This window comes from Bos mutus, chromosome 9 (genome assembly GCF_027580195.1).
Source record: "Bos mutus isolate GX-2022 chromosome 9, NWIPB_WYAK_1.1, whole genome shotgun sequence".
Taxonomy (NCBI): Eukaryota; Metazoa; Chordata; class Mammalia; order Artiodactyla; family Bovidae; genus Bos; species Bos mutus.
In genome coordinates, this window is record NC_091625.1 from 5,642,097 (window position 1) to 5,665,011 (window position 22,915).

Below are 22,915 nucleotides of genomic sequence, written 5' to 3' on the forward strand. Positions count from 1 at the left end.
TCCTAAGCATACACATTAAGATGTAATAAAAAAAAAAAAAAAGACATAATAACTCCCTTTTGGCAGCAGCTAAGCTAGAGATTCCAAGGTACTTACCGGAAGTCTCAAATTGTTCATCATGTATCCAAACCCACAATAAGGCAAAATGCCACATTTTGCAAATTAGGTCCTTGCATTTTCCCTAAGTAGCTCTTCAGTCCTCATTCAGCTTTACATATTTCTGTCCACTGATTATCATAACCAAAAGAGGAAGTGAGGCATGAGCTGGACAGAAGTTGATAAGAGATAAGAAATGTTGGGCTTCCCTGGTGACTCAGACAGTAAAGACTCCACCTGCAATGTGGGAGACCAGGGTGTAGAGGAAAATAAGTGTACAGGAAAAGGACAGCACTGTTTTCCTATTTGTCAAGTTGTTTTTCACATTCTTTTCATTATAAACTTGTTAGTAAAATATGAAAATGAAAACATTCTTTGCAAGATAATTTCAATGTACAGATAAGCTTCAAATGCCTATATCTACATAAAAGGCTATTTGGTAAAGAATCTGCCTGCCAGTTCAAGAGGCACAGGAAATGTGGGTTTGATCCCTGGATAGGAAGAGCCCCTAGAGGAGGAAATGGCAACTCACTCCAATATTCTTCCCAGAGGTCACAAAGAATCAGACATGACAGCACACACAAACACCCAACAGCCTGATTCTTTTACTTTCACTTAGAACAAATTTGCATTTTTAGCTAAATATTAAGAAAATAGTATCATTGTATAACACTGATGAAAAATCTCAAGTTTGCAGTTTATAATGTCAAAGGGCATAATGTAGTTTAATTTATAGAAATTCTTAGCAAATTGCTAAACTGTTTGTGAGTGCTAATGCCACCCCAATTAATAAGTTTGACAAAAGTTAATGGTATCAGTAAATAAAATTATTTTGTTTACAAGAAACTTACTGAATAAGGGATGGCAAAAGATATTTACCAGCACTTTTGGCTTCTTTCTGTGACCAGGAGGAAATCTCCATGTTATTATCTGTATAAACTCATTAAATGATAGTTTTCCTTCTCAAAATATCATTATTATAAGATATGTAAACTACATTGGTACTGATTAAACTATGCATTGTTTACCATGTTTGTTGTATATTACTTTACCCAAGGATAATAAATAAAATAATAAACATAAAATCTTCATAAATACTTCATACTCAAGAGATTCCAGTAAATAGTTCTCAACCTATAAATAAACAGGAGAGGTCTACTGAAATCTCAGATTCTCTCTCATTTCTATCTAGAATATAGGAAAATAACAGGCACACAAAAAGATACTCAAAATCATTAATCATCAGAGAAAGGCAAATTTTAAAAAATTATTTTTATTGATTTTTTAAATTAATTTAAAATGTGTTAGTTTCATCTGTACAGTAAAGTGAATCAATTTTCTGTATACATATATCCACTCTTCTTAGATTCTTTTTTCCATAACCTGTAAGTAACTTCCTTAAGCCCAATCATATTAACTTCTATCATTTACACCTGAATACTCTGGAGAATACTAGTTTCTCTTAAGATAACCTAGAATACAGAGATGGAGGCAGGGTATTCTGTCAGTTCAGTTCAGTCCTGTCCAACTCTTTGCGACCCTGTGAACCACAGCATGCCAGGCCTTCCTGTTCATCATCAACATCTGGAACCTACCCAAACTCATGTTCATTAAGTTGGTGATGCCATCCAACCGTCTCATCCTCTGTCGTCTCCTTCTACTCCTGCCCTCAATCTTTCCCAGCATCAGAGTCTTTTCAAATGAGTCAGCCCTTCACATCAGGTGGCCAAAGGACTGGAGTTTCAGCTTCAACATCAGTCCTTCCAATGAACAGCCAGGACTGATCTCTTTTAGGATGGACTGGTTGGATCTCCTTTCAGTCCAAGGGACTTGCAAAAGTCTTCTCCAACACCACAGTTCAAAAGCATCAATACTTCTGTGCTCAGCTTTCTTTATAGTCCAACTCTCACATCCATACATGACTGCTGGAAAAACCATAGCCTTGACTAGACAGACATTTGTTGGCAAATGAATGTCTCTGCTTTTTAATATGCTGTCTAGGTTGGTCATGAGAAATGAAAATTAAACTACAATGAGATATCATCTCACATCTCAGAAAGGCTACCACCAAGTAGAACACAAATAACAAATGTTGCCATGAATGTGGAGAAAAGGGAACCTTAGTGCACTGCTATTTGGAATGTAAATTGGTGCAACCACTGTAGAAAAAAGTGTGGAGATGTCTCTAAAAACTGAAAATAGAACTACAATATGATCCATCAAATTCACTTCTGGGTATTTATTAAAAAATGAAGCCATTAATTAGGAAAGATAAATGCATTCCAATGTTCATACTGGTATTATTTACAATAGCTAAGATATGCATACGTGCTCAGTTGCTTCAGTCCTATCTGACTCTTTGCACCCCTATGGACTGTAGACCACCAGGCTCCTTTGTCCATGGGATTCTCCAGACAAAAATTCTGGAATGGGTTGTCATGCCCTCCTCCCGGAGATCTTCTCAACCCAGTCATGAGCCCCATGTCTCCTGTGTCTCCTGTATTGCAGGCAACTTCTTTACTGCTGAGCCACCTTGGTAGCTCAGTTAAGATATTAAGCAAAGAAAACTTGGTGTGTATATATATATATACACACACATATGTATATATATATATATATATACATACAGTGGAATGTTAATAATAAAAAAACAATAAATTTTTCCCATTTGCAACAACATGACTGAAATTGGAGGGTGTTATGCTAAAGTGGAATAAGTCAGAGAAAGACAAATATTGTATGGTATTACTTATATGTGTAATCTAAAGAAAAAAAAAAAATTAATAAATATAATAAAAGAGAAACAGACCCACAGATACGTAGAACAAGTTGGTGGTTATCAGTGGGGAGAGGGAAAGTATAGGATGTTAAGAGGAACAAACTACTATGGATTAAATAAATAAGCTACAAGAATGTATAAATATAGTACAATATAAGCATACAGTTCAATACAAGGAATACAACCAATATTTTATATCAGATCAGATCAGTCACTCAGTCGTGTCCGACTCTTTGCGACCCCATGAATCTCAGCACGCCAGGCCTCCCTGTCCATCACCAACTCCCGGAGTTCACTCAGACTCATGTCCATCGAGTCAGTGATGTCATCCAGCCATCTCATCCTGTAGTCCCCTTCTCCTCTTGCCCCCAATTCCTCCCAGCATCAGAGTCTTTTCCAATGAGTCAACTCTTCGCATGAGGTGGCCAAAGTACTGGAGTTTCAGCTTTAGCATCATTCCTTCCAAAGAAATCCCAGGGCTGATCTCATTCAGAATGGACTGGTTGGCTCTCCTTGCAGTCCAAGGGACTCTCAAGAGTCTTCTCCAACACCACAGTTCAAAAGCATCAATTCTTCGGCACTCAGCCTTCTTCACAGTCCAACTCTCACATCCATACATGACCACAAGAAAAACCATATCCTTGACTAGACGAACCTTTGTTGGCAAAGTAATGTCTCTGCTTTTGAATATGCTATCTAGGTTGGTCATAACTTTCTTTCCAAGGAGTAAGCGTCTTTTAATTTCATGGCCGCAGTCACCATCTGCAGTGATTTTGGAGCCCAGAAAAAAAAAGTCTGACACTGTTTCCACAGTTTCCCCATCTACTTCCCATGAAGTGGTGGGACCGGATGCCATGATCTTCGTTTTCTGAATGTTGAGCTTTAAGCCAACTTTTTCACTCTCTACTTTCACCTTCATCAAGAGGTTTTTTGGTTCCTCTTCACTTTCTGCCATAAGGGTGTTGTCTTCTGCATATCTGAGGTTATTGATATTTCTCCTGGCAATCTTGATTCCAGCTTGTGTTTCTTCCAATCCAGCGTTTCTCATGATGTACTCTGCATATAAGTTAAATAAACAGTGTGACAATATACAGCCTTGAGGTACTCCTTTTCCTATTCGGAACCAGTCTGTTGTTCCATGTCCAGTTCTAACTGTTGCATCCTGACCTGCATACAAATTTCTCAAGAGACAGATCAGGTGGTCTGGTATTCCCATCTCTTTCAGAATTTTCCACAGTTTATTGTGATCCACACAGTCAAAGGCTTTGGCATAGTCAATTAAGCAGAAATAGATGTTTTTCTGGAACTCTCTTGCTTTTTCCATGATCCAGCGGATGTTGGCAATTTGATCTCTGGTTCCTCTGCCTTTTCTAAAACCAGCTTGAACATCAGGAATAACCTTTAAAATTTGTTAATCACTGTTTTACACCTGAAACTTAAATGTTATTATATACCACCTATACTGCAACAAAATTAAATAAATAAATACAATTATCTATAATGTAAACTGCGTTTGCATATTGTCATGTGTCATCTAAAAAGTTGATTATAAAGAAAAAATCAGATTATTAATGAATGATATACTTATACTTTACTTTTGGTCTATTGTCAACTTTAGCAAATTATTTAATCTTCCTTGAGAACAATTTGCTCATCTGCATGGTGAGAAGGGTGTATATAGTACATCACCCTTAAGTTACCACGTTTATTGTGCTATTATATTAGATTTGCTTTTGTAAGAGTCTTTACCTGAATTAACTGTAACGCCTACTAAAGAGATTACACAAAAGATTTCACATTATATTAATATCTTAGGTAAAGTGATTCTCATATATTTCAGAAATTAATTCAATATCTGTCATGGTAATAAGAGAAACTTTTATCTTTTATTGGGTATCCACTATCTATCAATAACTGAAGAGATGTACATATAGTATACTATTTAAATCTCAATACATGTAATTGTTTCTTTTTTTTATTTGAAGAAATGAAAACTAAGAATATTTTACTATTTCCCTTGGTACAGTGCCAAGTAGAAATTTGAAATTTTATGTATCCAAATTCTCAACTGCAGTGCTACATTGTTTCCCATTTAAGGGAGACAGATGTTTACAACACAAGAGGTTGATTTATAAAGTTCTTCATGAAGAGGTTTACAGTTTCACGTTTTCTTAAGATTTACCTATAAATAATATAAAATATTATAAGTACTTTTCCTAAATGTTAATTATCAGCAATAAAAATGAATTGTTAACAATTTTTTATGTGAAATCCAAATGGATCCATGAGAATTTTAAAGTTGAGATACCTGATTAAAATGTATTGCTTATTGCTGACTTGTTCTATAGTTCAATCTAGTTAGATTTAATGGGTATAAGAGCTTTTAGTGAAAACAAATAAACAAACAAAAAAACATGGATAAAGGATTTCTGAAACACCATTATTAATGCCAAAGGTAAATATAAAATATATTTAATATTGAGATATCAGTTCTTCTAATAGATAATTGTAATGATAGAAAATGAATAAAACAACTATTTTTAAAACTCAATTTGTTATTAGTTGTTAAAGTTGATTAAAAATCTCCTCCTATGAAAAAGGCAAAGCATAATTGTATGTATTAATTACTCTAGTTTGAAATGAATTAACTTATAGTTTTCCTGTAATTACTTAATGATGGATGATAATTTTTATTTTATTTGAAAATTTATTATTCATCAACAGAGACTGAGAAGTATAAAAGTTAATAAAATTTTGGTTAAAATGTTCTCTTATATTATTGACTCCTTAATTGACAAGCATTTTAAATTAAAGTAATTGAAGTAAAAAACAAGAACACAGTGACATTTCAAATTGTGTCAATTTACTTGATTGTTGTCAAAAGTTATATTCTATTTTTAAATGAATTAGTCATAAATTACTGGTTAGTATTCTGATTTATTTTCCATAACTTTAAATGTTCCATGAAAACTGTAAAACATGATATATCATACTTCAAAAATAATATTGATCATATTTAAAGAGTTTGTATGCTCTAGAGTTATCATTAGAACAAAGTTAATGATATCAGTAAATAAAATCATTTTGTTTACAAGAAACTTACTGAATAAGGGATGGCAAAAGATATTTACCAGCACTTTTGGCTTCTTTCTGTGACCAGGAGGAAATCTCCATGTTATTATCTGTATAAACTCATTAAATGATAGTTTTCCTTCTCAAAATATCATTATTATAAGATATGTAAACTACATTGGTACTGATTAAACTATGCATTGTTTACCATGTTTGTTGTATATTACTACCATGTTGAATATTCTTCACTTAATACTTAGGTCTATGCTTAAGTACTTCTCTAAGGACAACTCTGAAGAAGAGCTGCTTTTTGGTTTCTGTATTTTTTGATCAAACATATACATATTTACGTATACATTTATGTATACATATATACATATTTACATATACTGCTAAATTGTCTTCAGACATGTCAGTTGTGCACTTTTCACAACTACATGTATTGCTAATCTGTTCTTAGCCTACTTCTCCAATCCCTTTCTCTACCTGATGACACTGGCTTTCTTTCTTTTTCTTTTTTTTTTAACTTTTGTTTTAGTACTGAAATATAGCCAATTGATAATGTTGTGACAGTTTCAGAATATATGTATTAATATGCTCCTTACCTTGGATGAGGGGTGTCTCCTCATGGCTGCACCTCCTGATCTGAGACATGGGGTAGCTCCTCTCATCCTCTTCATTATAGGGGACTGAATGCAAAAATAGGAAGTCAAGAAACACCTGGAGTAACTGGCAAATTTGGCCTTGGAGTACAGAATGAAGCAGGGCAAAGGATAAGACAGTTTTGCCAAGAGAATGCACTGGTCATAACAAACACGCTCTTCCAACAACACAAGAGAAGACTCTACACATGGACATCACCAGATTGTCAACACCGAAATCAAATTGATTATATTCTTTGCAGCCAAAGATGAAGAATATCTATACAGTCAGCAAAAACAAGACTGGGAGCTGACTCTAGCTCAGATTATGAATTTCTTATTGCCAAATTCAGACTTAAATTGAAGAAAAGGAAAAACCACTAGACCATTAAGGTATGACCTAAATCAAATCCCGTATGATTATACAGTGGGAGTGAAAAATAGATTTAGGGACTAGATCTGATAGATAGAGTTCCTGATGAACTATGGATGGAGGTTCATGACATTGTACAGGAGACAGGGATCAAGACCATCCCCATGGAAAAGAAATGCAAAAAAGCAAAATGGCTGTCTGGGAAGGCCTTACAAATAGCTGTGCAAAGAAGAGAAGTGAAAAGCAAAGGAGAAAAGGAAAGATATAAGCATCTGAATGCAGAGTTCCAAAGAATAGCAACAAGAGATAAGAAAGCCTTCCTCAGGGGTCAATGCAAAGAAATAGATGAAAACAACAGAATGGGAAAGACTAGAGATCTCTTCAAGAAAATTAGAGATATCAAGGGAACATTTCATGCAAAGATGGGCTCAATAAAGGACAGAAATGGTATGGACCTAACAGAATCAGAAGATATTAAGAAGATGTGGCAAGAAAACACAGAAGAACTATACAAAAAAAGAACTTCACGACCAAGATAATCAAGATGGTGTGATCACTCACCTAGAGCAGACATCCTGGAATGTGAAGTCAAGTGGGCCTTAGAAAGCATCACTACGAACAAAGCTAGTGGAGGTGATGGAATTCCAGTTGAGCTTTTTCAAATCCTGAAAGATGATGGTGTGAAAGTGCTGCACTCAATATGCCAGCAAATTTGGAAAACTCAGAGTGCCAGCAGGACTGGAAAAGGTCAGTTTTCATTCCAATCCCACCGAAAGGCAATGCCAAAGAATGCTTAAACTACCACACAATTGCACTCATCTCACACGCTAGTAAAGTAATGCTCAAAATTCTGCAAGCCAGACTTCAACAATATGTGAACCATGAACTTCCAGATGTTCAAGCTGGTTTTAGAAAAGGTAGAGGAACCAGAGATCAAATTGCCAACATCTACTGGATCATGGAAAAAGCAAGAGAGTTCCAGAAAAACATATATTTCTGCTTTATTGACTATGCCAAAGCCTTTGACTGTGTGGATCACAATAATCTGAGGAAAATTCTGCAAGAGATGGGAATACCAGACCACCTGACTTGCCTCTTGAGAAACCTATATGCAAGTCAGGAAGCAATAGTTAGAACTGAACATGGAATAACAGACTGGTTCCAAATAGAAAAAGGAGTATGTCAAGGCTGTATATTGTCACCCTGCTTATTTAACTTCTATGCAGAGCACATCATGAGAAACGCTGGGCTGGAAGAAACACAAGCTGGAGTTAGGATTGCCGTGATAAATATCAATAACCTCAGATATGCAGATGACACCATCCTTATGGCAGAAGGTGAAGAGGAACTAAAAAGCCTCTTGATGAAAGTGAAAGAGGAAGTGAAAATTTTGGTTTAAAGCACAGCATTCAGAAAACTAAGATCATGGCATCTGGTCCCATCACTTTATGGGAAATAGATTGTGAAACAGTGGGAACAGAGTCAGACTTTATTTTGGGGGGCTCCAAAATCCCTGCACATGGTGACTGCAGCCATGAAATTCAAAGATGCTTATTCCTTGGAAGAAAAGTTATGACCAACCTAGATAGCATATTCATAAGCAGTGACATTACTTTGCCAACAAAGGTCCGTCTAGTCAAGGCAATGGTTTTTCCAGTGTTCATGTATGGATGTGAGGGTTGGACTGTGAAGAAAGCTGAGCACCGAAGAACTGATGCTTTTGAACTGTGGTGTTGGAGAAGACTCTTGAGAGTCCCTTGGATTGCATGGAGATCCAACCAGTCCATTTTAAAGGAGATAGTCCTGGGTTTTCTTTGGAAGGACTGATGCTAAAGCTGAAACTCCAATACTTTGTCCACTTCTTGTGAAGAGTTGACTCATTTTCAAAGATTCTGATTCTGGGAGGGATTTTGGGCAGGAGGAGAAGGGGACGGCACAGAATGAGATGGCTGGAATGCATCACTGACTCGATGGACATGAGTTTGCGTGAACTCTGGAAGTTGGTGATGGATAGGGAGGCCTTGTGTGCTGCGATTCATGGGGTCTCAAAGAGTCGGACATGACTGAGTGACTGAACTGAACTGAACTTCTCTTTTTTACTTACTTCACCTAGAATGCCAATCTCTAGGTCCATCCATGTTACTCTGAATGGTATTATTTCAATTTTTTTTTAAGACAGTGATATTCCTTTGTATGTATATACCACATCAATATTATACTGGGACAAAAACAGAAATGTAGATCAATGGAACAGTATAGAAAGCCTAGAAATAAACTCATGCATTCTCTGTCACTTAATCTATGACAAAAGAGACAAGCCTACACATTGTTGGAAAGACAGTCTCTTCAACAAATGGTGATGGGAAAGCTAGACTGCTACATGTTTTAAAAAAAAAATGAAATTAGATTACCCTTTAACACCATATATAAAAATAAGCTCAAACATTATTAAAGACATAAATGTAGTACCTGACAGTATAATACTCCTAGAGGAAAATATAGGCAGGACCCTCTCCGACATTAATTGCAACAATATCTTTTTCAATTCTGCTCTCAAAATAATGGAAATTAAAAAGAAAAAAATGTGGCCTAGTTAAAGTCAAAAGCTTTTGCACAGCAAACAATAAATAACAACAAAAAGACAACCCACACTGGGAGAAGATATCTGCAGATGATGCGACCGACAAGGAATTAATCTCCAAAATCTATAAATAGCTTGTGGAGCTCAACACTGGATCTAACACTGGCTTCCTTTAGTTCAACCAACAGACTAGGCACCCATCCGTTTCATTTCTAGGCTGTTCACCCATGCCATTCTTGCTACTTAGAGTGCTGGTTCCTCAAACAATCCATCCCTAATCCTGCTTTTAATACAAATGCTACTTTAAACATATATTCCCAGGAAAGCCTCTGATGGTCTTTCAGCTTTGTAGGTTAAGTGATAGTGCTTCTCAACACTTACCATAAATATGTATAACGAAAAAATTTTGATACTATTAAGTGTCTCTGATAGTACCAAACATCTTTTCAGCATCTATGTTAATAATTATATAGCATTTTTCTTATATTCATTAATGTAGTTAATTATATAATGTAATTTCATAATGTTTAGTAATTTTTACATTTCTGGAATAAATTCATTATATATTTTATATATAATACACACAATTTATAATTTAATGTGATGTTAAAAATTCTGCTTACTAGTATTTAGTTTTTATTGCATGGATATTTTAAGTTAGATGGTATCTGCTTATCTATCTGGGGCAGTATTTACTATTTTAAAATTTGAATGGCATAATTTCTTCAGAAACTTGGAAATTTTCATTTTATCTTCCCTAGACCTTTTATAAAATATCATGATTTTCTGTCCTTTGAAGACTTCATAAAATTGCCCTAAAATAGTCTGAACTTGGGGCATTTAAGTTTCAAATTGTATAATTTTTTTCCTAGGAATTAACCTGAATCATCTATTTTTGCAGATGTTTTGCATGGAGTTCAAATTACATGCCAAATTTAAAGCTCACAAGTGAAATAAATGGTGATGTTTTAAGTCAGTAAAGTTGTGGATGTTGTCATGAAATAGAATGTAATTGATACAGATTATTAGTGTTTACTTCCTAAAAAAAAATAGGAAAAAAGCAACAACACCAGAGAGTAAAACAGAAATAAATTTATTGCAAAAATTGTGTCTATTATAATTCTCTCAGTTGTAAACTCTCTTAGGAGTAGGCAACATTTAGAGGGTTTTGAACAATTTGACAGTGCAATATTATGTTTATTGGATCTCATTGTAAAAATAGTTTTTGCAATTGTGATATCTCTATTTTTTAATTTTATTTTTATATATCTCTTTGCAGTAAAGTTAAAGTAACAGTTACCCATGACTATATTTTTTTAATGGTATGTGATGAGAGAATAGTGAAATATAAATGCTAAAACGCTGGGCTGGAAGAAGCGCAAGCTGGAATCAAAATTGCCAGGAGAAATATCAGTAACCTCAGATATGCAGATGACACCACCCTTATGGCAGAAAGTGAAGAGGAACTAAAAAGCCTCTTGATGAAAGTGAAAGAGGAGAGTGAAAATGTTGGTTTAAAGTGCAACATTCAGAAAACTAAGATCACGGCATCTGGTCCCATCACTTCATGGGAAATAGATGGGGAAACAGTGGAAACAGAGTCAGACTTTATTTTGGGGGGCTCCAAAATCACTGCAGATAGTGACTGCAGCCATGAAATTAAAAGACGCTTACTCCTTGAAAGAAAAGTTATGACCAACCTAGATAGCATATTCAACAGCAGAGACATTACTTTGCCAACAAAGGTCCGTCTAGTCAAGGCAATGGTTTTTCCAGTGTTCATGTATGGATGTGAGGGTTGGACTGTGAAGAAAGCTGAGCGCTGAAGAATTGATGATTTTGATCTGTGGTATTGGAGAAGACTCTTGAGAGTCCCTTGGACTCCAAGGAGATCCAACCAGTCCATTCCAAATGAGATCGGTCCTAGGTGTTCTTTGGAAGGACTGATGCTAAAGCTGAAACTCCAATACTTTGGCCACCTCATGCGAGGAGTTGACTCATTGGAAAAGAGTCTGATGCTGGGAGGGATTGGGGGCAAGAGGAGAAGGGGACGACAGAGGATGAGTTGGCTGGATGGCATCAACGACTCGATGGACATGAGTTTGGGTGGACTCTGGGAGTTGGTGATGGACAGGGAGGCTGGCATGCTGCAAAGAGTCAGACATGACTGAGCAACTGAACTGAACTGAACTGAAAAGTTCAAGGTTCACTTTTCTCCACATACTTGACAACACATTAATTATTTTAAAAATAGCCATTTTAACAGGTGTGATGTTGATTGGCTTACCTAGGAAATGAACTGGGTTCATACTGTATATTCTGAGATTGCATCCAAATACTGCACTTAGAACTCTGGTTAACTATGAGGGCTACTGTATTTCTTCTAAGGGATTCTTGCTTACAGTAGTATTTTTAATGGTCATCTGAATTAAATTCATCCAATCCTGTCCATTGAAGTTCACTGATTCCTAAAATGTTGATGTTTACTCTTGCTATCTGCAGCTTCACCACATCCAGTTTACTGTGATTCTTGAGCCTAATGTTCCTGGCTCCTATGCAGTTTTATTCCTTATAGCATTAGACTTTACTTTCACCACCAGACACATCCACAACTTGGTGTTGCTTCCACTTTGACTCAGCCACTTCTTTCCAGAGCTATTCTGCCACTTGTCCCCAGTAGCATATTGGACACCTACTGACCTGGAGGGCTCATCTTCCAGTGTTAGCCTTAGATAGGAAGATGATGCCACTCTAATGGAAAAAAGCAAAGAGGAACTAAAGAACATCTTGATGAGGGTGAAATAAGGGAGTGAAAAAGCTGGCTTAAAATTCAGCATTCAAAAAACTAATATCATGGCATCCAGTCCCATCACTCATGTAAATAGACGGGGGAAAAAGTGGAAAAAGTGACAGATTTTATTTTGGGGACTCCAAAATCACTGCAGACAGTAACTACAGCCATGAAATTCTTCTTGGAAGAAAAGTTATGACAGGACATTAAAAGGCAGAGACATCACTTTGCTGACAAAGTGTCAAAGCTATGGTTTTTCTAGTAGTCTTGTATGGATGTGAGAGTTGGGCCCTAAAGAAGGCTGAGAACCAAATAATTAATACTTTCAAATTGTGGTGTTGGAGAAGACTCTTGAGAGTTCATGGACTGAAGGAGATCAAATCAATCCTAAAGTAAATCAGCACTGAATATTTATTGGAAGGACTGATGTTAAAGCTGAAGCTCCAGTACTTTGGCCACCTGAAGCGAACAGCTGAGTCATTGGAAAAGAACCTGATACTGGGGAAAATTGAGGGCAGGAGGAGAAGGAGGAGAAGATGGTGATAGAGGATGAGATGGTTGAATGGCATCATCAACTCAATGGACATGAGTTTGAGTAAACTCTGGAGGATAGTGAAAGATAGGGAAGCCTGGTGTGCTGCAATCAGTCCATGGAGTCACAGAGAGTCAAACATGACTTAGAGATTGAACAGCAGATGTGAGATGGTATCTTATTTTGATTTTGATTTTCATTTCTCTGAGAATTAATGATGCTGAGTATTTTTCCCATGTGCCTGTTGGCTATCTGTATGTCTTCGTTGATAAAAAGGTTAATTCATTTCCTCTGCACATTTTTTTTACCCTTTTTTTGACTATTGAATTATATGAATTCTTTGTATATCTTTTATTTTAATTCCTTATCACATATGCTACTTACAAATATATCCTCCCTTATAGTAGGCTGCTTTTTTGTTTTGTTAATAGTTTTTTCTTTGTTGTGAAGCATTTATTTTGAGGTCATCCCACTTGTTCAATTTTGATTTTGGTTCCCTTGCTTGAAGAGACAGAAAAAATATTGCTAAGAATAAGGTCAGAGTGTACTGCCTATAATTTATTCTAAAATTTTATGGGTTCAGACTTACATTTAAGTCTTTAGTCCATTTAAATTTTTTGTATATCGTATGAGAAAATTGACCATTTTATTTATTTATTTATTTTATGAAGCTGTCCAGTTTCCAAAGCACCATTTATTGAAGAAGCTGTTTTTTCTTCAAGTGTATATTCTTGTCTTCTTTGTCATAGAATCTTTGACTACACAATGTGGGTTAGGGTCTTTTCTATTTATTCTGCTTTATTTAATATGTGCCTGTATTTGTGCCGGTATCATACTGTTTTTGTTGATTATTGTAACTTTGTAGTATAGTTTCCCAGCTTCCTTTTCTTTTCTCAAGACTTTTTTGTCTATTCAAGATCATTTGTGATTTAATATAAATTTTAGAATTCTTTGTTCTGTGAAAATGTCATTAATATTTTTGATAAGTGCTGATTGAATCTGCAGATTACTCTGAATAGTATGGTCATTTTTAATAATATTAATTCTTCTAATTCATGAGCACAGTATATCTTTCCATTTGCTTGTATCATCTTCAGTTCTTTTGTCAATGTCTGATACTTTTCAGATTATAGGCCTTTTACTTCTTTAGATTTATTCCGAGATTTTTTTTCTAATTTTTGATGTAATTGTAAAAGGGATTGCTTTAATAAATTCTTTCTGATAGTAAATTAGTATATAAAAACACAACAGAGGAGAACAAGATGGCAGGGGAGTAGGTGGACATGGAGTATATCTTTCTCAATGGATATATCAAAACACCTTCAGACACGGAAGTGCATGCAGAACACCAACTGAGAGTGGAGTGGAGTACCTGACCAGTAGAAAAGAATATATGCTGCTGTTAAGTCCCTTCAGTCAGGTCCGACTCTGTGCGACCCCAGAGACGACAGCCCACCAGGCTCCCCCGTCCCTGGGATTCTCCAGGCAAGAACACTGGAAGGGGTTGCCATTTCCTTCTCCAAGAAAAGAATATATAGAACCATGCAAAACTCAATAGGATGAAGGAAGTAGGGGGAAAAACAGGAGTATTAGTAGGACTGTACCTGCCCTCAGGTGGGGGTGGGGGGGATAGACTGAAGCAGGGGTCTGATCCCCACATCAGGGCAATTGTCTGAGTCATAGGAGAAACATTTAGGGCTTAGAATGAAACAGCAGCTCTGTGACAGCCTAAATGGAATGAGAATCAGACAACCCTTGCCACAGCCATACATACATACCCTGGACAGGAATGCAGGGCCCTGGCAGGCACAGCAGCTGGGAGCTGGAGTTTAGGGATTGTGGAGCAAACCCAGGGCTACGGCTGCTGTTGACTGTGGTGAGATGGACTGAGGGGATGTGAGGGAGGAGACTGTGGTGAAAAATCCCTATAGAGGAAAGCAGGGTAGCCATGGAAGCAAGGAGATACTGCTACTTTGCGCATAGAGGGTGGAACCATCACCATAGCCTCTCTCTCCCCATACACCAGCATCCACACTTGAAAAAATAGAGAGGTTGGCCCATCAGATGCCGGATGTGAAGATCTACAGAGTAGGACCCCATCCAGGGGGTCCCTCTATGTGCCTGATGTGCCGAACAACAGAGAAGGACCCCAGGGAAGCGAGCCCTGTAAGTGCCTGAATGGGTGGAGCTATGGAGAAATATTGGCCAAAAAGGCCTTCTGATTACCAGCTACAAGAGGCTCAAAAAAGACTCTGATAGGACGGTAACTAATGTGGTAGAGGCAGTCTGTGTCCCTGCACACTTGGCGCCGCCAGGGTCCCCACAATCAAAGCAGCTATGCCACCTTCACATTCAGCTCTCCCTGGGGCAGAGCTGCCACAAGCAAAAACGTTTTGCACATACATGCTCAGGGTTGCCTCAGTTGTGTTCACCTCTTGTGACCCTACTGTAGGCAGTGGCCTGCCAGGCTTCTCTGTCCGGGGATTTCTCCAGGCAAGAATACTGGAGCATATTGGTTGCCATGTCCTTCTAGAGAACTATATTTCCTGCTACCCTAGCCGCGAACTCCCCTGAGTACTTGGTGCTTTCAGATCCCCTGCAACCCAAGCAGCTGCATCACCTCCACTCCTGGCCCTCACAGGGGCAACCCCAAGTCCTCCAGGGCAGCCTCAGGAGCGAACCTCAGTGAACAGTGTACATGCAAAGGTGGAAATAAAACCATGATTGAAACCCAAGGGCAGTGCGGCTAAGGAAGAAGACCAAAAAGCTTCCCACAGCTGTACAAACTGCACATTAAGTCTACATGATAAACTAGACAGACTCTTTGTCTATGGAATATATAAAAGCACACTGAGAGCTCCCACAAAAAAAAAAAAAAAAAAACTAGTTCTGATAGCTGTGGACATTGGAGGCAAGAACACACAGGAGTAGGACCAGATTAGAATTTGAGCTTCACCCATGGAAGGTCCAGAGATCAGCACAGTGTTGGAGGGCATCCTAGGGAGGTGAGGTAGACTCTGACTCCCAGAGAGGGAAAAGACTCTGACAGCGGTGACTCAAGAAAACAGTTATTAGTTTTATGTTTTGACTTGTTCTATAGGTTCTTTTCACTTTCATGCATTGGAGAAGGTAATGGCAACCCACTCCAGTGTTCTTGCCTGGAGAACCCCAGGGACAGGGGAGCTTGGTGGGCTGCCCTCTGTGAGGTCGTCAAACACGACTGAAGTGACTTAGCAGCAGCATAGGTTCTTTTGGATTTTTGTTTGTTTGTTTTCTGTCCTTTTATCCCCCCTCTGTTGTTGTTGTCAATTTTATTTGCACTGCTGCTGCTGCTGCTGCTGCTAAGTGGCTTCAGTCATGTGACCCCATAGATAGCAGTCCACCAGGCTCCTCTTTCCCTGGGATTCTCCAGCCAAGAATACTGGAGTGGGTTGCCATTTCCTTCTCCTTTATTGGCACTATGATATCTCATTAAGCATTTGAGCTTTTTTATTTTCCCCTGAGTCACATTTTTTATTGTTGTTATAAACGTCTGCCTCTACCTTAGGCTTTTGTAGTTTGGTGGAGTTTTCTTTCTTTTTAATTTTGTTTTCACCTTTTAAAAAAACATTTTAATTTTTAACTCTTTAAACCTACTATTAGTTTTTCAACGTATATTCCTTTGTTTTGTTTTGTTTTTTTCCTACTGCCCTTTTCCCATTGCAGTTAATCTTTAATGTATGTAACTCTTTGTTTACCTCTATTTAACTTTGCATATCTATTCTTTCTTTCTGTCCTTTCTTGCCTTTCCTTTCAAAATATTTGGTAGTTTTATTTTCATTGCTTTATTCCCCAATCGGCACCTTGCTTTAGTTTTGTTTTCCAGGTTGTGCATTAATTAGTTTTGTTCTTAACTGGTAATTATAATTTTTAGTTTCCTTTGTTCACTGGGTCAATCTATTATATCTTAATTTTTTGGACTGTTTTGACTTTGCTCATGAATGTACCTGTATATGTGTATATTTAGCCATGCTTTTTATTGTTGTTATAAGCCTCTGCCTCTAAGTTGAGCTTCTGCAATTCAATGGAGTATTCAATTTTTTTTTCTTTTCCTTTTTTTATAATTGAATTTTTTGAAACCCATTGTATTTTTTCTGTATTTATTTCTTTGTTTGCTTTTCCTACTGTTCTTTTCCTCTTTCAGTTAACCTTTAATGTATATACATGTTCTACATCTACCTCTATTTAACTTTGCATATGTATTCTTTCTTCCTTTACTTTCTTTCCTTTTCTTGCAACATGTTTGTTAGTATTGTTTTCATTGCTTTATTCCACACTTGGCACCTTGCTTTACTTTTGTTTTCCAGTCTAGGTACTGTGTTTGGTTTTTTATTTAATTGCTGTTCTTGAAATAGACTTTATCACTATGATCTTCCCTCTTTGAATTGTTTTTGCTGAATCCCATAGAATTTGAATCATTGTGTTTCCATTTTAATTTGTCTCCAGCTATTTTGTGAATTGCCCTTTGATTTCTTCAGTGATCCATTGGTAATTTTGTGGCATATTGTGTAACCCTCACATATTTTTTTTTCTTTTTTTTCCTTGTAGTTGATTTGTAGTCTCATGGCATTGTGGTTGGGAAAACAACAACAACAACAACAACATTTGATAATGTTAGGTAGGTAGAATAGGGAAAAGGAGTCCAAAATGGTGGTGGCTTAAAGACAAGGAAGGTCCGAGGACCAGAGTGAAGACTTCAGGCAGAACAAATAGCACTCCTGGCTAAGCCCAATTTACATAGGGCAGGCCCAGGTGGAGGAAAAAACATATAAAAGGAGGAGCCAAAGCGCTTTCTCTCGGACTCTCTCTCCTGCGTGTGTGTGCTCTTTTCTTTCTCTCTCTCTTTCTCTCATCCTCTCTCTCTCCTGCTATCTTCTAGATAAAATGGAGCTGTAACATTGATTTGCCTAAGAGCTGTAGCAGGGTTTGTCCAAGACCCGAGAGCTGTGATGCGCAGAGGGATTTAATGTCCGTCGCTTTAAATCTTTGTTGTGATGAGACAAAGAACCAAGGAACATACACTAGTGTGACATCTATGGTGCCATGACTCAGATATAACCTGGCTGAAACAACCTCTTCATGGAAGAGGCCAAGCACAACAGGAGCTCAACTCAGCAAAGCTCTCGTGCTAGAAGTGGAAGGCGAAGAAACCCAGCACAGGGGAAGGCCCATCGTGATGGAAACCAGGACAGGGAAAAACAAACTCAGCAGAAAGCTCACATGGCCCAGTCTCAGATTCCAGAAGACCTCCGGTTAAGGTAAGAGGTCCTCGCTCCTATGGCTGGAGGGACCTTTACAATCTCTTGTTTTCTGTTTCCTTGAACCTCCCCCGAACAGGCAGGCGGCAGGGGCACAATTGAGGGACTCTGGAGAGGCTGCTCCTCAGTATGTCCCAAAGGCGTTATCCGCTGAGCCCCAGTAGCTGTTACACAAGCCAGTGGGGGTTCTTCTGTCCTTTTTCTTCTCTGTGCCAAGGATCAGACCGATGAAACACTGAGCACCGGTCAGATATTTAGCAAACTTTCCAGTGGGCTATGAAGGGGATTCTTTGGCATGTTTTTCCCACTGCTTTTTCCTCCTGTCCTTCAGCTCTCTCCCAGGATTCAAGCCGGGCCAAAACTAATGAAACTCAGGCTCTGATGTCTCGTTGCAAAAATTCATTGAGAGACAAAGCTATAAGAGGTAGATTTGTTAGGATCCAGAGAGAAGCCACCCTTCAGGGTGTGAACCATTGCCGAGGGCAAGGGCTGTGGCCATGGTATTAGGCCTGGCTAGGTTTTGTGAGGGGGTGGAATTCATATGCTAGTGAGTGAGAGGATCATCCCAGCCATTGTGAAACCACCCACTCCTCCTTCTTTTGACCTTGTGCCTTGGAGCTGTCTTGCCACCTCTGGGTGTGTCTGTTGGCTTATAGGTTGGAGATTAAGGTTTACTTGAATTTGACTTGTCATCTTGGACCCAGTTGATTTTAATTGGTTTACATTATACCCTTGTGCTATGTCATTCTTTCAAAGGTTGTGCTCTGCCCCCTTCCCTCCTGTTTCATGCTCTTTTCCTGAGCCCCATCCAGACCCACAAGGTTGCCTCTACAATCTTCTGGAGAGACAACCAGAAAATAGCTGGCCTTGGGAGGGAAATACTCTATAATATCCAACCCCTAATCCTACCCAATACTGGTCACACTGGAGATCTTGGGGACGCCCAAACTCCAGTCCGGGGGGTCCCAGGAGGTCATCATGCCTTGACCTGCCTAGAGACTGGTCTTCAAAAGGTTGTCATGCCTCAACCTGTTTGGGGATCCTCTAGTCCCAGGGGTCCCAGGAGGTCGTCACGCCTCGACCTGCCCAGGGACCCAATCCTCGGGAGGCCGTCATGCCTCGACCTGCCCGGGGATTCGATCTCTAGGAGGCTGTCACGCTTCAGTCTGCCTGGGGATCTGCACCCTGACCCAGGGACGCCTGGCTCTCAGGTTGCAACAGTACTAGGTAGGATGAACTTACATCATATCTATTCCCGTCCACGGTGGGCAAAACAAACCTCTTAATCTACCCAGCACTGGTAACACTGGAGATCTTAGGGACGCCCAAACTCCAGTCCGGGGGGGTCCCAGGAGGTCATCACGCCTTGACCTGCCTAGGGATCGGTCTTCAAAAGGTTGTCACGCCTCAACCTGTTTGGGGATCCTTTAGTCCCAGGGATCCCAGGAGGTTGTCACGCCTTGACCTGCCCGGGGATTCGGTCTCTAGGAGGCTGTCATGCCTCAGCCTGCCTGGGGATCTGCACCCTGACCCGGGGACACCTGGCTCTCAGATTGTAATAGTTCTGGGTAGGATAAGCTTCAGAAAGACTCACCCCTAAGGAAGTCCACCCATGGAAACATAAAGAAGCCTATTACTTGTGGGACTGTGCCCAGTCTCAGCAATAACTCAGGAGCCCAATGAGAACCCCTTTACCTTTCTGGAGAGGCTAAAAAAGGCACTCCAAAAGTTTACCAACGTGGACTTAGACTCTTATGAGGGACGGGTAATTTTAAAGGACAAATTCCTGTCCCAATGTGCATCAGATATCAGAATTAAGTTACAGCCACTACAACAGCAGGACCCTGCTGCCTCTTTAGATGAGATGGTCCAGACAGCCACCAATACCTTTTATAACAGAGAACAGGAGACGGAGGCCAAGGCCCAGGAGAAGGAGAGAAAGAAAGAGACAAGGCATGCCCAGATGCTGGCCGCCCTCCAGAGAAGCCCTATGGCAAACCCCGAGTCCTTGAGGGACAAGGCACGAGACAGATGCCTGATCTGTAGACAGGCGGGGCATTGGGCCAAAGAGTATCCAAACCATGACAAGTCTCCTAGAATGGCTTGCCGCAAATGCCATCAACTGGGACACTGGGCAGCACTCTGCCCTCGGGACCCAAAAGCCTCAAGGTCAAGTTCCAAGCCTACCCTCACGATGGTTCAAGAGGACTGAAGCGGCCCGCTCCAGCCAGCCCTCCTGTCACAGATAACCATCACAGGGCTGGAGCCAAGGGTGCAACTGGATGTGGCAGGTAGGCCCGAGAATTTCTTGGTTGACACAGGGGCTACCTACTCAGTCTTGATCTCCTACTCCGGAGCCTTCTCTTTCCAAACGTGTACTATTTTGGGTGCTACAGGAAAAGCAACTACTAAAAGATTCACCCAAGCACTTCTTTGTTGCTGGGATGGACAAATATTTTCCCACCGGTTTCTGGTGGTCCCTGAGTGTCCTACCCCCTTATTGGGAAAAGATATACTCACTAAACTGGGGACCACCCTTGTGATGGTAAGTTTTTCAGCCCCTAGAGCTCTACAGCTCCTGGTTACTACTGAAGAACCCATTACACCTTCAATAGAGAGGGACCAAAAACTATGGGAAGACAAAATTAACCCCCAGGTGTGGGACCAGGCGATTCCTGGACGAGCCCACCAAGCTGAACCGGTCATCATTGTCCTCCGAGATCCCACTCGGTTTCTTAACCGGAAACAATATCCTCTCAAAAGAGAGGCTCGGGAGGGACTACAGCCTTTAATAAATAAATTCCTTGCTTGTGGGCTATTGGTCCCCACCAGTTCGGCATGTAATCCTCTCAGTAAAGAAAAAAGACAGAACCTAGTGACTGGTTCAAGATCTCCGGATCATAAATGAAGCTGTAGTCCCCCTCCATCCCACAGTACCCAATCCCTATGTAATCTTGGGAGACATCCCACCCAGTGCCAAGTGGTTTACAGTCTTGGATCTCAAAGATGCGTTTTTTTGCATACCACTGGCTAAAGAATCCCAGTACCTTTTTGCCTTTGAGTGGGAGGCCCCAGGAGAAAAACACCAACAAACGACTTGGACAGTATTACCTCAGGGGTTCAGAGATAGCCCCCACCTGTTTGAACAGGCCCTTAGCCGGGATCTCCTATATCTGGACCTGGGACCTAATGGGAAAATATTACAATACATAGATGACCTACTAATCTGCTCTCCAGATGAGAAAAGTGCCCAACAACATGCAATTCAGGTTCTAAACTTCTTGGCAGAAAGGGGATATAAAGTCTCCCATGCTAAGGCACAGATGGTCAAGGCAAAGGTCACTTACCTGGGAGTTCAGATTACACATGGGTCCAGGAGGCTGTCCTCTGATCGGGTACAAGGAATCCTCCAGTTGCCCTCTCCCACGACTCGAAAACAATTGCGAACTTTCCTGAGGCTAACTGGTTATTGTAGAATCTGGATACCCAACTATGGTCTAATTGCCCAGCCCTTATATGAAAGCTTAAAGGGACGAGATGATTCAATCCCACTGATGTGGGGAACTCCTCAAAAGAAGGCAGAGGTTACACTAAAACAGGCCTTAACTCAGGCACCTGCCTTGAGGTTGCCAGACCCAGAAAAAGCATTCCAACTTTATGTCCATGAAAGAGAGGGAATAGCCTTGGGAGTGTTAACTCAAAGATTGGGATCTGAGCCCCAGCCTGTAGCTTACTTATCCAAGAGGCTCTATCCAACTTCCCGAGGTTGGCCCCCCTGCCTTCGAAATCTTGCAGCTATTGCAATCATGATAGAAGATGCTTTAAAACTCTCCTTTGGGGGCAAACTAACTATTTTTACCAGCCACCAAGTAAAACAACTCCTAAATGGGAGAGGCCATTTATGGATGTCTGATCAAAGAATCCTCAGATATCAAGTAATGCTGATGGAAAATCCAGGCCTCACTATATCCCCTTGTGAGGTTCTTAACCCAGCCACCCTCCTACCTACCTCCGAGGGCTCTCTCCCATTTCACTCTTGTCTAGAAACCTTGGACCACTGGACAAAACCCGGAGAGGGATTGTCATAATCCTCTGACCAATTCTGAGGAAATCTGGTACACTGATAGAAGCAGCTTTGTCTTGGATGGAAAAAGAAGAGCTGGGTATGCTGTAGTCTCCAATTTTGAGACCATAGAGGCTAAGCCTCTGCCACCAGGTACTTCAGCCCAATTAGCTGAGCTCATAGCCCTGACTCAAGTTTTAGAGCTGGGAAAAGGAAAAAGAATAGCCATTTACACTGACTCCAAGTATGCCTTTCCGGTGCTACATGCACATGCGGCTGTTCGGAAAGAAAGGGGCCACTTGATCACCCGAGGGTCTCCAATCAAATGTGGTGATCAGATTCTTCAACTCTTGGAGGTGGTCCATCTGCCTACTGAAGTTTCAGTCTCCCGCTGTAAAGGACACCAAAAAAGGAACACGGAAGTAGCACGAGGGAACCAAGCAGCTGATCAGGCAGCTAGGAGAGCAGCATTACAGAACCATGACTTAATAGGGATTGCCACCTTAGTTCCACAGACTAATTTGCCAGAAACTCCTTCATACACTGAAGGTGAGACTCTTAAAGCTAAGAGCGAGGGCTTTCAAGATCATATGGGGTGGTTCCAAAAGGAGAGACTCCTTTTTCTGCCTGGGAACCTCCAATGGAAGTTGGTTAACTCCTTACATGCCACTACTCATTTAGGAGAAAAGG